General features: G+C 41.8%; 1 protein-coding gene and 1 long non-coding RNA gene across 2 annotated transcripts in view; both read right to left on the reverse strand.

The window, feature by feature from the left end:
* Positions 1 to 13,310, reverse strand: part of LOC121639986 (Fc receptor-like protein 5) — a 907,115-nt gene that overhangs the window by 602,622 nt on the left and 291,183 nt on the right. The window lies entirely within an intron of this gene.
* Positions 3,125 to 6,122, reverse strand: LOC121640113. Its single transcript, XR_006010367.1, has 3 exons — positions 6,021 to 6,122; positions 3,890 to 4,024; positions 3,125 to 3,259 (listed from the first exon to the last, which is right to left on the reverse strand). It is a non-coding gene; the product is annotated as an uncharacterized LOC121640113 (long non-coding RNA).

The following is a 13,310-nucleotide window of genomic DNA, read 5'->3' on the forward strand; positions in this document are numbered from 1 at the left end:
GGGGCTCTGGGCCCTTCGCTTGGACTGCCCTGGGTAGCCGGTCCCTGGCGGGGCCGGCGGCTGCTGATCTTGGCCCACTGGGACCTGTGCCCCGGGACCGTGGGGGGCTCTTGCTGGGGCTCTCCTCTGCCGCCCTTCGGGTGGGGCTGGAGTCATCTTCGTGGTGGGGTGGCTTGGGTTGGTGCTCCGGGTCTGCTGCTGAGGGCCCGGGCCTCTGGCCCTGGTCTGCCTCTGGCCTCCTTGGAGGCGTGATCGCATTTGCATGATCTCACTCATCACTCTTCATCACTGATCACTCCTTGTTTCTCATGCTCTGCATGCTGACACAGTCACTGAGTTGTCCAGTGGGTTTTAATACTAAGTGATAATTATTATTTTTTTATTTTTCCTGTGAGTTAGTATCTGGTCGCTGTTATGTCTTTTTGATTTGGTTATTATTTAAAAACTCTTAATGACTAGTTTTTTCTGTGTGTATGTTTCTGCCTTTGTAAAAGTTGTAGGAAATTTTCTGGTGTGTTCATGTACAGGTGTTACAGTTTGTTATTTGTTGTCTGGTGATGGTGTGGATTGAAGGGTCGTTGCCTTCTGTCTGTGATCTTTTTGTCTCCTTTCTTCTTACCCTTTTGCTCTTTTTGCTATTTTCCATCTTTTTCTGTCCCCTCCGGTCAGGTCCAGCAAGATTACATAGATTCCGTGATTCAAAGTAAATAAATAAATTAATTAATCAGATTATCAAGAGGAGCCTTACCCATAGGCCTCCCCTTGGCAGAGCAAATTTGTTCAGCACGATACAGCAACCAGATTATCATTTTGCTTGCTATGATGCTGGACAGGACAAGTTCAAAAAAAAAAAAAAAAAAAAAAAAGAGCTCAGGTGAGGATCAGCAGAAGGACATTTTCTGACCTCACAGGTCCCACAGAAGAGTTTCTCAACAAGCAGAAATTGAGGTTTGATTCTGGTTCCAATTCAGACCAGAACCTGTGGTCTGGATGCTTAATGTGAACAAGTGAGCTGCAGATTCTGGGAGAATTGCTCTAAGTCAAAGATCAGTACAAGTGATTGGTACTTACATGACAGTGGGACAGCTCCAATCATCAGGAAAAAGTTCTGGTTCTGTGGAGAAGAACCGAGACATCAGATGAAGGTCTGGTTTCCTCTCAACTGTTGTGTGCGACAAAGCTGCTGCAGTTAAGCTTACTTGTTGTTGTTGGTGGGGGGGTCTGTGGATCGGTGGTCTTGATTCTGTCTCCACACACAGAGTTGGTGAATTTAGTACACATATGCAGAGTCTCCGTTTGATAAGCTGGAGGACACACAACACAAAACATAACAGATGAATAGTCAATAAAAAAAATCTGATCAGAGTATGTGAAGAACCTGAAGGTCTAGCAGTGTTCCAGTGGCCTGGAATGTCTAATCCAGTTCTGGTTGCTGGTCTGATATCTCATCCATTGGTTCTGTTGTCACCAGGACAAGAACTAAGGACCAGGACTCACTGCCAGTTCAGAAACAGTTGTGTTTACCTGAGCATTCAGTACAGGGACGACATTTGATCCCAATTATACCAGATCCATCCTTGGAACAGTTTCTGGTCTGGTAGTAACCTGCCGGCAGACACAGAGGTCAGAGGTCAGAAGGTTCTGCTGCAGACCATTATCAGGACTATTTCTGACAGATTCTGGTACCTGGTTCACATGATGGACAAAATGCCAGAACTGGACTCAGCTCAAAAATCACCTTGAGCAGCACACAGATAATAGCCATCTGAAAACACACACGCACTTGTAAACATGCAACCTCAGGCTAGACTTCAGGTTCACTCAGAACAACACACACAGTTAATAAACTCTGCTTTCTCTCTCAAAGCAACAGGAACTGCAATGACCTGTTACCTGCATAACTGATAAGGCCCCACCCCCTCTTTTCTCACCTGTCAGAAACAAACAGGCATCAACACGCACTGAGCCCTGGAATCTTAGCTCCACATAAACCAATAAACTCCTCAAGGGTTGACATCAGACCTGGTCCGCAGTAAACTAGCTGGACCTGGACCTGCTGATCTAGGTCTGACAGGTCCAGGTTTGACAAGTCCAGCATACAACCAGGTCTCAGGTTTGCAAAGTCAAGCAGAACAGACACTCAGAAAAAGTTGCTATGTACTATGACCAGATCAGTCCACATCAGACCACCTACCTGACCAACTACCTGAAACAGCCTGACTCCTACCCAGCATGGCAAGGCATGCTAAGCCTTTACTGATCTATGAACCTTGACCAAGAACATTGATTTGACTTTATTTATTATTAATCTGTTTTATTTTCTGTAATTGTAGTTGTAGCTGTAGTCATCTCCCTCTGTTGTGTTGTGTTCTATATGTTGGTAAAATTAAAAATAAATAAATAAAAATATCAGTAAGAAAAACACAAAAAGAAGAGTCACACCAGCTATTAAAATTCCTGTCTTGTGTCAGGTTCAAGACATGTGAGCCGTCAGAAAACTTTACAACATGATGCTGTGACAGTTATGGTGAATAAGATGATGTCAGCTGCAACAGTCATGGGTGAATAAGATGAATAAAATGAGTGAAGTAAAAGAAGTAAGAGTCATCTGGAATTAATAAGATTCCGGATCAGCTACCTGTCCTATCACTCACCTGGTGGTTGTCCATGATGCCTTGGAGTTCACACAGAAAGATCAACGTCAGCAGGAATCGCCCACGGTTTATAAACCACTGACTCTGCCTCCATCCCCACCCCCAGATAATCACAGCTGCGGGTTCCTTGGAAACACCGGAGGGTGTGTTCCTGAGTGTGTGTCTTCCTGCAGAGGTTCAGCAACATGAAACGGACAGTTTAAACTCAGCAGATTTTACTGCTGATAAGTGATCAATAATACTTTTCAAAAATCAACAATCCTGACGATCCATTTATCCATTTCCATAGCGCTTATTCCAATTTATGGTGGTGGGGTGGCTGGAGTCTATCCCAGCAGACATTAGATGAGAGGCACAGTACACATGGATGGGTCACTAAGGCAAGTCACCTAAACAGGTCACTTGTACCGCTCACCTAGACAGGTCACCTGGACTGGTCGCCTGGAAGGGTCAGCTGGAAAATTCGCCTGGACGGGTCAGCTGGACAGGTTGTCTTGGCAAGTCACCTGGACTGGTTGCCCGACAAATTTTCTGGACCAGTCGCCTGGACGTGTCATGGGCAGATGACGGAATGTGTGGGGTCGTGCATGTCAGAGGAGTATCGACTTGATTTTAGGAGTAAAATGAGACAAAGTTTGTTTGATCAGTGATCGATCAGTGATCAGTACTCAGAAAAGTAGAGCTGAGGAACTCTAATAATACACAAACACAGCTGAAAGTGACCTTTGACAGGTCGTTAAACCATGTCACCATAGTAACAATGCTGATCTCCATGGTAACATCAGATAAGATGTGGATTCCTCACCCCCTGTGCAGCGGCATGTTTTTGTTTTTTTTGTTTTGTTTTGTTTTTTTTTTCTATGTATTTAATTGTATCAACTTCAAGATTCATGTCTCCTTTGTTTTGGTAAACTCTTTTGTCTCTAGCAAAAATGCGTTTTCCTCCAGTTAAGCAGCAAACTCCACCTCTCGTCATCACTACTGGGTGTGACTGAGCCCACACTACGTTTTGCATCATGCCTTTCAGGTTGAGGACCTCCCCATATCAGCAGTAATAATCACTGCATAGGTCAGCTTACCTGGAAACATCCTCCGTAATGATTCTGATTTATTTCTGACTTCCTCATTAAACAGGTGTAGGACCTGCAGCCTGTGTGGCTTAAATGTGATGCGGGGCCTGAACAATAATCCCATCTATAATCTGATTAGTGAGTGCTCGTGGTCTTCCTCCATACCTCCTCTCCACAGTGAAACAGTGTGGGCACAAACCGGTCCCTCCAGCTGAACAGGTGAGGGTGTACAGCTACAGAACTAGGGAACCACTGTTGCCATGGTAACCATTGTAGATACACCCACATTCAGGTAAAAACCTGTTTGGGTGTAAAAAGAAACCTTAATTGAGTTTCAGATACAGATCAGAAAACATTGGTTATTACCCTGTTTACCTGACACATTAAAAGGTTATTATTATCATTTATCAAGTAAGTATCGTTTGAAATAAATAAAAGTTTTGCTGAGTATAACATAACTTAAACCAAGCAGTACAGAATGACTCTCACAAAAAGAAAAGAACAGTTCAGAGGAAATAGAATTAATTTCCCCAACTGTTTGAAGGGTAATGAGAAAACTCTGACAATGAAACTCGTTCTTCTTAATTGAAAAATACAAAGCAAAATTCAGGAAATAGCTACAAATGTCCACTATAGAAGACAATTCTCAAACTTATGTTGTGGTAAAATGTTGTTATATTCATTTGGAAAATGGTTTAATGTGTTCTCAAGAGATATCATAAAGAAATACAATAATACTTCAGGACTACATTTGCACAAAAAGAAGTTATGCACTTACTTTTCCTCTTCTTATGAAATGTGATTGTGGTAATAAATGCCATTTTCCTTGAGGAAAAACAGGATGTTCCCAAAGCCCCACCCCTATAAATGTGGTACCATTCAAAAGCCCTGGATGTCCTTTTTAGAGAACAAAATGAGTGGGTTTAATAGCATGCAGGGGGATGGAGATTCAGGTTTACAAATGTCCTCCACAGAGGACAAATTTATACTACTGGTAGTCAGGAGGATATAGAGAAAAAAAAACACTACAAATGCTTCTATGATACATTAAAGACAAAACACATTTGTAGGATGTAACCAAACACATCTGTAATTCTTTTTCACTTCCTCCACCTGCATCTCAAAAGGAAGAATGTATAAACTGGTAAAAGGGAAAAGGGGAATGACCATAATGACCCAGAGGATTTTTGGTGACACATGTGACCTTAGTTACTCCCAATGAACCACCAAGAGCTGAATTACCTGGAAATAGAAAACTCTTCAAAAAAATGGAGTGAAACATATCCAGGATTTAATCTGAGTTTCATTCTGAAGCAGATTTTGTGGAATAAATCTTTACTGTGATCTGACATCCCTACACAGCAAATAGATAAACACTCAAACTGCTGCAGTTTTATAGTATAGGACACAATTTGCTTTGCTCTGTCAGTAAGAAAAGTTACAACAGATTTCTTCAAACAGAGACTATGTGTAAAATGGATAATTTGGTGATACTGTAGAAAGTGGACATTTTTTTTAACCATAATATTTTTTTAGTTCTTTATAAAGCCACTTTGTTGTTACTCATCTTTTGAAAAAACATTCAAATATTTATCCTGAATTTCACTGTGAGGAGTAAGATTGTGGTCAATCAGTTAGAGGATGATGAGCCTTTTGCAGGGGGAGCTACTAAGACCATGTATCAGAAAAATATCAGCAGTTCCTGAGACACCCACTGTAAATGATCAACTTAAGATTTCCACTTAAGATAGACCACAGGTCCACAGGTTAGGGGAAATGGGGTCAGCTCAGGCAAAAACTGATAGTGATGAATTTTATTCCCATTCTCTCCCTGATGGTAAGTCAATTATATTATCATTTACTCAGGGGTGATAGCAAGAACTTACACAACAGCAAGTGTTAAAAAGAAAAACTTTTTTTTAACAGATTTTCCTACAGTTTGGACCAGTGACTAGGACCAGTCACCTGGACTGGTCACCTGGAAGGGTCAGCAAGAAAAGTTGCCTGGATGGCTCAGCTAGACAAGTCGTCTGGAAACGTCACCTGGACTTTTCGCCAGCAGCGTGTTTTTCTTTCCTTTTATTTATTTTTTTATTATTACTATTAACTTCAATATCCATGTCCCCTTTATTTTTGGTAAACTCTCTTTTCCCCTCCAGTTGAGCGGCAAAATCTGCCTCCACCTCTCGTCATCACGCCTGGATCTGACTGAGCCCACCCTACTTCTCCCATCATCCCTTTGAGGTTAAGAACCACCACATATCAGCAGTAATAAGCACTACATAGGCCTACTTACCTGGAAACATCCTGCATATTGATTCTGATCCATTTCTGACTTCTTCATTAAACAGGTGTAGGACCAGCAGCCTGTGTGGGTTAAACATACAGCCTGATCAATAATCTCTTCTATCGTCTGATTAGTGAGTGCTCTTTGTCTTCCTCCCTACCTCCTCTCTACAGTGAAACCACGTGGGCTCAAACCAATCCCTCCAGCTAAAAATAACATTAACTCTGAACAGGTGAGGGTGCACAGCTACAGGGAACCACTGTTGCCATGGTAACAACTGTAAATACACCCACATTCAGGTAAAAACGTGCTTGGGTTGTAAAATGAATCTTGGATTGACTTTCACATACAGATCAGAAAACATTGGGAATTTCTCTGTTTACCCGACACATTAACAAATTATTATTATCAATTATTATCAATGAGCCGCCACCTTACTGTGGTGGGGGAGTTTACACGTCAACTCCCATCTCCAGCAGATCTGCAACCATGTCCCAGATAAGGCGGGGAACATTGAGTCCGAGTGGGCTGTGTTCCGTGCCTCTATTGTTGAGGCGGCCAGCCAGAGCTGTGGCTGCAAGGTCGTCGGTGCCTGTCTTGGCGGTAACCCCCAAACTTGTTGGTGGACACTAGCAGTAAGGGATGCCATCAAGCTGAAGAAGGAGTTCTATCAGGCTTTTTTTGCCTGTGGGACTCCAGAGGCAGCTGATGGGTATCGGCGGGCTAAGCGGAGTGCAGCTTTGGCGGTCGCTAAGGCAAAAACTTGGACATGGAAAGAGTTTGGAGAGGCCATGAAGAACAACTTCCAGATGGCTTTGAGAAGATTCTGGTCCACCGTCTGGTGGTTCAGGAGTGGAAAGCAGTGCTCTGTCAACGGTGTGTACAGTGGGGAAGGGGGCTGCTGACCTCAACTCAGGACATTGTGAGGCGGTGGAGGAAATACTTTGAAGACCTCCTCAATCACACCAACACGTCTTCCGATGACGAACCAGAGTCTGGGGACCCTGGTGTTGGTGCTCCCATCTCTGGGGCTAATGGGAGAGATGGGAGACCCAGCACCAGCTACCCCAGACTCTGCTTCCTCATCGGAAGACGTGCTGGTGGGATTGAGAAGGTTAGGATCGACAAACTCCTCCACCACGATAAGGTGGCGGCTCAGGGAGGAGTTAACACTTAAGTATCATTTGAAACCAGCACCATCAAATGATACTTTTCACTTAAGTATCATTTGAAATAAAGAAAAGTTTTTTTTTTGAGTATTACTTAAATTAAACCAAGCAGTACATAATAATTTGAAGCTGTCTCACTACAAGACAATAACAGTTCAAAGGAACTAGAACTAATGGGAACTCCGGTCCAATTAAAAGTTGTTGAGGCTAAGTAGATGGCAGCTGGAATGGAATGACCATTATGACCCAGAAGATGTTTGGGGACACGTGTGACCTTAGTTACTCCCAATGAACCAACAAGAGCTGAATTACCTAGAACTTACTAGAAAGTTCTTCAGATAAGGAGTGAAACATATCCAGGATTTTCATTCTGAAGCAGATATTGTGGAATGAATGTTTACTGTAATCTGACATCCCTACACAGCAAATATATAAACACTCAAACTGCTGCAGCTTTATCGTTTGCCCACTAGAGAGCAGTATAGGGCACAATTTGCTTTACTCTCTCAGTAAGAAAAGATGCAACAGATTTCCTCAAACAGAGAGTAAGTGTAAAATGGATAATTTGGTGATACTGTGGAAAGTGGACATTTTTTTTAATCATAATCTTTAGTTCTTTATGAAGCCACTTTGTTGTTACTCATCTTTTGAAAAAACATTCAAATATTTATCCTGAATTTCACTGTGAGGAGTAAAATTGTGTGTTTTTCCTTTCTTTTTTTTTTTTATTATTACTATTAACTTCAATATCCATGTCCCCTTTATTTTGGTAAACTCTCTTTTCCCCTTCAGTTGAGCTGCAAATTCTGCCTCCACCTCTCGTCATCACTCGTGGATCTGACTGAGCCCACATTACTTCTCCCATCATCCCTTTCAGGTTAAGGACCACCACATATCAGCAGTAATAAGCGCTACATAGGCCTACTTACCTGGAAACATCCTGCATATTGATTCTGATCCATTTCTGACTTCTTCATTAAACAGGTGTAGGACCAGCAGCTTGTGTGGGTTAAACATACAGCCTGATCAATAATCTCATCTATCGTCTGATTAGTGAGTGCTCTTTGTCTTCCTCCCTACCTCCTCTCTACAGTGAAACCACGTGGGCTCAAACCAATCCCTCCAGCTAAAAATAACCTTAACTCTGAACAGGTGAGGGTGCACAGCTACAGGGAACCACCGTTGCCATGGTAACAACTGTAAATACACCCACATTCAGGCAAAAACGTGTTTGGGTTGTAAAATGAATCTTGGATTGACTTCCACATACAGATCAGAAAACATTGGGAATTTCTGTTTACCCAACACGTTAAAAAATTATTATTATCAATTATTATCAATGAGCCGCCACCTTACTGTGGTGGGGGAGTTTACGCATCAACTCCCATCTCCAGCAGATCTGCAACCATGTCCCAGATAAGGCGGGGGACATTGAGTCTGAGTGGGCTGTGTTCCGTGCCTCTATTGTTGAGGCAGCCAGCCAGAGCTGTGGCTGCAAGGTCGTTGGTGCCTGTCTTGGCGGTAACCCCCAAACTTGTTGATGGACACTAGCAGTAAGGGATGCCGTCAAGCTGAAGAAGGAGTTCTATCAGGCTTTTTTGGCCTGTGGGACACTAGAGGCAGATGTAGCGTTTAGCGTCATTAAACATTAAAGATGTTTAATAAAATTATTAATTTGAATAATTTCTGAAATTATTTTATTAATTTCCTCATGGGGCACCACCACACAGATAGCTTTATTCTAATCTAATGGCTGTGTGGACACCATTAGAGAACTAAATTAATTTAATAAATTAAATTAATTCAAGCTAGTCAAATCAATCAGTTATCAATCAATCAGTCTCAGGACGCTACTAACGTGAATTCTTACGTCGAAGGGACCCATAACATGGTTCAAAGGCGGAGTTCACAATAACAAGACCAATTTAGGATAAATATGAAATATTTATAAACTAATCATGCATAAATGAAAGGGAAATATTTACAATGGACTTCGCATGGAAAATGAATCCAACATTGTAAAATGCAGAATATGGAGTTCAAACCAAAATCTTATTTCAATGTGTCAGAATGAATGAAATATAAGCAAGAAATGAACAAAAGTTAATTAACCTGCGTTGTTAATTAAACTAAGGTTCAGGACTGAAAAAGATCTCTAAATCCTAAAAGAAAAGAGGGAAAACTGAATCTCATCTGTTTAAACTGGAGGTTTAACTAAGATGTAGAACTACTAGGTCACTGTCAGACAACCAACCATTCTGGGAGCAGATAAGCAGAGAATTGATCTGAGCAGGACTCGTCCGGTTCTGTTTGGATCGAGCCGACTGTTACGTCCCCTTCTCAGATCTAGGGGATCAGGGAACGCCTCCAAATCAAATGAAGCCATGTAGAATGGCATAGCCTTTTGTCTTCTACAATGCAGATACTTCTACCACACTATAATTGAGAAAAGACCGTCCCAACAACAAAAAAAAAATTCCCGGACGAGCCCCCACTTTGTTATATTCCCCTCTGAGATCTAGGGGATCAGGGACGATAACAAACTGAAAGGAACCAGACCAAAGGGAGGATATATAAGATCACAATAATTTATTATACAAAACCGGGTTCAAACAAAACATATACTAACAATGGGTGTCCTATCTCAGGTTATATATCCTATCTGGTAACAAAAGAAACAAAAAGTCAAACAAAAGGTGTCCTTAATTAGGTAAATTACTGTTAACCAAAATAACAAACAATCTTCAACTCTTTAACGAGGATATCACAAACAAACAAAAGATCTCCTAAAGAAATAACAAAGAAAAGCTTTTCTAAATAGAAACCAACATCTTCTATACAAACTCAAAATATTCACAAAAAAGGAGCGTCTTTTCTCAACTCTTAAGGACTAGCACAATCGTGCACACAACCAGAAAAGGGAATCTCAAATCTTAACAAACCGCACGGGTTTTACCACAAATCCAAAAATACAGACCAGCGTCTACCACAATCCCAGAGTTTGGCACACTGTGAGTCCAATGAATCACAGCTGCCTCGATCTACATTGGCAGCTCCTTCTTATGGCTCCCACAGCGATCTGATAGGGCCAGGCTGGTGGAGGTGCGGTGCAATCTATCCAATCCAGTAGTGGGCGGTGCAAAGGAACCCAGAAGTGAATGACGCTGTCCAATCCTCAGCATGGCAGGTGGGTCTCTCCAGCTGGATCTAATTCCAGTCAATCAGTGGTAGCATTCATTCATGCTTTTACGTACATTCTCAGGCGGAAGGCCTGGGGATGTAACACCGCTTTACGACCATTGTGGTGACTGTGATGGCGAGTGAGGAAGTTGGCGCAGGTGGTTTGGATCCCAAGCGACTTCCAGAAGGCCAGAAGATGTGTCACGTGGTGGTCCGAAGGTTTGGATCAGGCAGCTCTGCGGATGCGGATTCTCCCGCGGCTTGGCTGGTGGTATCGATGATGGACAGTGAATGACTTGCGGTGATATGGCAAAAGATGAAAAATGTCCAGTTTTACATCAGTTCAAAAGAACTCTGTTGGATCTATTTAGGATCTGTATTAAAAGTCCAAAAGATAAAAACATAGCTAAAGAAAAGCAAAGTATTAGCTGGAAAAAGGAATGAACTGCGGAGTCCAAAAAGAGCCAAAAATTGTCAATCATGCATCGGGTATGCAGGCACAAACTTTAGTATCGGTAGTGATGTTCTTCACATCACTGCAAACTTAATTCTCTGGCAGCATCTCTCTCTCTCTCGCGTTCAGAAGAAGTCCTAACTCTGAAAAAGAGCCATGTCTGGAGAGGATGGATTGACTTGAAGCCAACTTGAAGCGGCGAGGGCCAAAAGAGGAAGAGCCAACAAAAAGGAAGCGGAGAACTACTAAACTCTTTGTTCTGAGTTCAAAAAGTGTTAGTTTGAAGACCCACCCCATGAAAGGATGGGACCATTATCTTGACCAATAACAGTCTTGTGGGCTGGTTTTGGGTCAAATAGCAGATCCAGAGGGGCTGGTCTGATCATTTTGTAAAGACTCATCAAATTAAACATTTTGTAAATATATCTATATATCCAAGTTATTAAAGCCTTAAATGACACATAATTAAGATCCAGTGAGTCATCGAAAAGACGATAAAATAGTAAAAAGGTTATATCTCACACAAACACAGCAATAAAGTTTCAGGTCCCCAATTAATCAAGCTTGTTGATTAAACCTTGTACACAATGATAATGATTATATGCATGTGCATGGTATCAAGATAAAACACACATATATATATGTATCTATTTAAATGAACATTTTAGACTAGTAAAGTATGATCTTTTACTCTTCACACAAAGTCTTTGTCTTCTCTGTGCGGGGACACAGAGAAACATTAAGACACTTTATTACCCTCTGGAATGTTAAGATAAACGTTTCTTGGTGTGTCCAGGTGTTCTGTTTCCAGTTAAGAAAGAGACAGTTTCAAAAGTGGACATTGGGATGAGGAGTTGCATCTGGGATCCTTTGGTTAAAAAGCAAATTTATGTTGCAGAAGATTAAAGTTCAGAAATTTCCCAGATCTCGTAAATAACTTAAATGAAGTCCTCCCCAGTCCATGTTGGAGAGAGTCGACCTTTGTTGACCAGTGGAGCTGGAGACCAAGTCATAAATTTGAGTCAGACCCCCACTTTGGGAGTGAGACCGTTAGTCTGTAAGGAGAAAAAATCTTCAAAGATTGTTTAATTCAGTCACAATTAAACAAAAGTTCCAATCTTTATTTTGAACACGCTGGAATCTGCTACACAGCTGATGGGTATCGGCGGGCTAAGAGGAGTGCAGCTTTGGTGGTCGCTAAGGCAAAAACTCGGACATGGAAAGAGTTTGGAGAGGCCATGAAGAACAACTTCCGGACGGCTTCGAGAAGATTCTGGTCCACCATCTGGTGGTTGAGGAGTGGAAAGCAGTCCTCCCTCAACGGTGTGTACAGTGGGGATGGGGGGCTGCTGACCTCAACTCAGGACATTGTGAGGCGGTGGAGGAAATACTTTGAAGACCTCCTCAATCACACCAACTCATCTTCCGATGACGAACCAGAGTCTGGGGACCCTGGTGTTGGTGCTCCCATCTCTGAGGTTGATGGGAGAGATGGGAGACCCAGCACCAGCTACCCCAGACTCTGCTTTCTCATCGGAAGACGTGCTGGTGGGATTGAGAAGGTTAGGCTCGACCGCTAGGATCGTCAGGACGCACAAACTCCTCCACCACGATAAGGTAGCGACTCAGGGAGGAGTTAACACTTAAGTATCATTTGAAACCAGCACCATCAAATGATACTTTTCACTTAAGTATCATTTGAAATAAAGAAAAGTTTTTTTTTTGAGTATTACTTAAATTAAACCAAGCAGTACATAATAATTTGAAGCTGTCTCACTACAAGACAATAACAGTTCAAAGGAACTAGAACTAATGGGAACTCCGGTCCAATTAAAAGTTGTTGAGGCTAAGTAGATGGCAGCTGGAATGGAATGACCATTATGACCCAGAAGATGTTTGGGGACACGTGTGACCTTAGTTACTCCCAATGAACCAACAAGAGCTGAATTACCTAGAACTTACTAGAAAGTTCTTCAGATAAGGAGTGAAACATATCCAGGATTTTCATTCTGAAGCAGATATTGTGGAATGAATGTTTACTGTAATCTGACATCCCTACACAGCAAATATATAAACACTCAAACTGCTGCAGCTTTATCGCTTGCCCACTAGAGAGCAGTATAGGACACAATTTGCTTTACTCTCTCAGTAAGAAAAGTTGCAACAGATTTCCTCAAACAGAGAGTAAGTGTGAAATGGATAATTTGGTGATGCTGTGGAAAGTGGACATTTTTTTAAAACCATAATATTTTTTTAGTTCTTTATGAAGCCATTTTGTTGTTACTCATCTTTTGAAAAAACATTCAAATATTTATCCTGAATTTCACTGTGAGGAGTAAGATTGTGGTCAATCAGTTTTACTGCAGACAAAGAAAGTTTCAGATGTGCTTCTCAGGTATAAGATGATGAGCCATTTGCAGGAGGAGCTACTAAGACCATGTATCAGAACAATATCAGCAGTTCCTGAGACACCCACTGTAAATAATCAACTTAAGA

Source organism: Melanotaenia boesemani, chromosome 5 (assembly GCF_017639745.1).
Source record: "Melanotaenia boesemani isolate fMelBoe1 chromosome 5, fMelBoe1.pri, whole genome shotgun sequence".
Lineage (NCBI taxonomy): Eukaryota > Metazoa > Chordata > Actinopteri > Atheriniformes > Melanotaeniidae > Melanotaenia > Melanotaenia boesemani.